Consider the following 3,549-nt stretch of genomic DNA (forward strand, 5'->3'; position numbering starts at 1 on the left):
ACCCCTGATAGAAAAAAGTGTAATGCTGTAAAATAAAACTTACCTAAAACAAATGTGAAGCTACTTAACCCCTAAAACAGTGAATATGTTTAAGGTTCCATTACCTATGTTAAGCACCCAGATCGTCCATTTAGGCCCTGTCCCAAATGGCACACTTCATGTGCACTTTCGGTCTTGTGGACTTACAATGGCCATTGCGTGCGCGTGTCCGTTAAGTCCACAAGACCGTAGTCCCATTCGTCATTTAAGCTTAAAGAAGCGTACTCGTGAGCGCCATCCTTGTGGCTGATATATGCGCCCTCAATGTGCACTTCAGCTGAGCCCGCAAATTTTCGAGCTACACAGCCCAGCAAGCAATTTTGCGTCTAAAAGACGTCTAATAACCGTCTAAACACAGCCCAGACGTCTAGGCTAAATCAAGTCTAAACTTGGGCTGTCAGTGAAAATCTAATAGACGTCTAATCATAGCCCAAAATTAGACGGCTACTGAATGGCTACATCCATATGTCTAATAGACAGCAAATATGGGTCTAGGCTAAATCAAGGCTAAATTTGGGCTGTCAGTGAAAATCTAATAGACGTCTGGCCATAGCCCTAGTCATCAAATAGACGGCTAACGAATGACTAATCTATACATTTAATAGACAATAAAATGGCTAAAGGATTCTTTTCACTCAAATATAACAGGTTCTAAAAAAATAACAATCAATCAAAACACATTAAATATAAAGGTTTTATTTAGAAAGAGAACATTAACAACAGAGACGACTTAAGATAATACAAAAAGATTAAAACATAAAAATGACCAAATAATATGTCAAAAATAAAATTAAATATAAAATTAGGATAAGAAATATGGAATACTAACAACGTAATATATAAAAAAAAAATATATATATATATATATATATATATATATATATATATATATATATATATATATATATAACAAACCGTTGCTGCTGGGAAGTCAGTCATCATGGCATCTGCCAAATAAGAAACAAAACATTGCACAAGAAAAGCAATGTTGACATCATAATTGTTTACTTTATTTACAGTAATTGTGATGAAGTCATTCTCTTTAGCTTGGATGCGCTCTAGAGCTGGGCTATAAAAGGTTAAGATACATGTATGTGACATGTTTAAAGAGATAGTCATCATTTACTCACCCTCTAGTTGTTCCAAACCTGTATGGGATTCTTTCTTCTGTTGAACACACACAAAAATATATATTTTGAAGAATGTTGGTAACCAGACATCTGATGGTAGCCACTGACTTTCACTGTAGGAAAATAAATACAATGGAAGTCAATGGGGCCCATAAAGCTTTTGATTACCCAGATTCTTCAAAATATCTTCTTTTGTGTACAACAGACAAAAAGAAACAACTTGAAGGAGAGTAAATGACAGAATTTAAATTTTTGGGTTTAAAAGATGTTTTAGCCATTATGTTGCATTAGAACAACGAGGTACATGATTGGAAAAGCATTGAATGGTTTAAGGCCAAAGTGAATGTCTGATCTTCTGCTGCATTATGAACCATCCTCTCCGGTCATCTGGGTAAGGTCTGCTTTCTGTCCCCCGAGTCAAAACTAAACACGGAGAAGCAGAATTCAGTTTTTATACATAACATATCTCGAACAAACTCAAAGAAAACCTGCAGTCCTGTGGCAACTCTTCATTTATTTTAAATCAAGGTTTACTGTTTGCCACTGCCTTTTATTAACTGGAAAGGAATGATGATACATTTCTTACACTGCACTGCAAGTTTAACTCTCCTGTTATCATGTTTTTTATTTTATTTTTATTTTTTTATAGAACAATGTCTTCTTATATTTGACTTTTTAAATTCCCCAATGTTGCTAGCTTTATGTAAAGCACTGACTTATTGGCTTGGTGAAATGTGCAATTCAAATTTGCCTTGCCATTTCAAAAAGACTCATATTTTCATATAATGATCCAAAGAGTAAAAGGATATTTGTGGCTTTCATGACAAATTATTATAGGTTGCACATGTTTCATGTTCATCCCCTTGAAGGTGCACATGTAGCATGCTAATCACATGGCTTTATTCTACAATATTACCTAGCTAAAATCTCACCGTTCATACACGATAACAAATAATGTATATAATGAGCATATGTCAAGATGAAAACACAGATACTTACAAGGCCAAATAATGTCCTTTAACGTTTGCTGTTGCCCGTTGTTGTTCTCCGTTCTCGTCCTCCTCTTGTGTAAAAAACAATTCACTCCAACCGACAGAAATGTTTTTCGCGATATCTGCCGTTGCCAGTAGCACAGGCTACAGTTGCCATCTAGCGGTTGAGAGTTGTATTTTTTTTTTTTCATTTTTTTTTTTTTTTTTTTTTTTTTTTTCAAATATATCTAGCTTACGATTTTCTTTGACTGTCTTACATTTTAAGTGAATGTTATGCGGGACAGCAAAGCTAAAACTAATTCAAATGTTTACAAATGGGTGGGCTAAAAGCAGACTACACATAGCCCGTCCAATTCAGAGCTAAACCGTGGCTATAGATAGACCGTGACATGAAATGACACATCTTGCAGATATTATTGACAATGCGAACATGATGTAATATTAACCATATCATATGCTACATTGCCAAAAACTACAATTAATCAGTTTAGTCTTTTGACTAAAAGTGGGCTACGAATAGCCGGTCTGTATAGGAGCTAAACCGTGGCTACGCACAGCTATGAATATATCTCGTTAAAGAAATGACACCAAACATCTTGTAATCACTGTTAACTTTGCTTATATGATGGAATATTATACATCTCACAAGTTATTTGGACAAACATTACATGTAACCAAATTAAAGATTCTTTTGGCTAAAAGTGGTCTACTCATAGCCGGACTATATCAGGTCTATAGTAAACCTAGACGGTGAAATGACGGCTATTGCTTGCTGGGAGAGGACTTCTATCCGGCACTGCCGGCAGTCAAAGCAGCATATTACGTTGTAAAAGTGTGGACTCAGAGGAAGACCGTGAGGGTTTAGGATGCCATTTGGGACAGGGCCTTAGACTCAACCACTATTAAAATTCCGTATTCCAGAGCAGTCGGGATAATGCTGCGTTTTGCATTTTTAGCTTACCTTTGAGGTTATCACGTTTTTTGTGGCGCCATTAGCCAATCAGCGTTGTCTAAACGTCACCTGGCCGTGGTGTCATTGGTCACATGGCATTTCGGTTCAGGTGATTGGTTTAAAAACCCGGGCTGCAGAACTCAGCGTTCATGTCGCTTATTTTGTATCTAGCAGCAAGTGACTGAGATGAAAGGTAATGCAAAAAGCCTTTTCAAGGTATTGCATAAACACCATTTATATTTGGTAAGGCCACAGAATTCATCGTAACAAAACAAAAAAGCCACCAGAGACCGAAGACCATCAAATGTTTGTGGCGTAGCTAGTCTGCAGACGCGAAGACTGGTAACTCTAGCTTTGCATTGTTTTAATTTTCTGTATGGTCTGACTATTGCCAGCATTACAAGTTTAGTTGTTTCACGATACAAAGAGGACCAAT

At 36.5% G+C, this 3,549-nt stretch overlaps 1 protein-coding gene across 1 annotated transcript in view; it reads left to right on the top strand.

Annotated features, from left to right (window-relative positions):
- Nucleotides 1-2,971: 2,971 nt before the first annotated feature.
- Nucleotides 2,972-3,549, top strand: part of zgc:100829 (uncharacterized protein LOC445149 homolog) — a 24,435-nt gene continuing 23,857 nt past the window's right edge. The window contains exon 1 of the mRNA XM_067422992.1: nt 2,972-3,306. The gene's annotated coding sequence lies outside the window, so the exon portion shown is untranslated. The remainder of the gene's footprint in view (nt 3,307-3,549) is intronic.

Source organism: Pseudorasbora parva, chromosome 18, assembly GCF_024679245.1.
Source record: "Pseudorasbora parva isolate DD20220531a chromosome 18, ASM2467924v1, whole genome shotgun sequence".
In the NCBI taxonomy this organism is placed as follows: domain Eukaryota; kingdom Metazoa; phylum Chordata; class Actinopteri; order Cypriniformes; family Gobionidae; genus Pseudorasbora; species Pseudorasbora parva.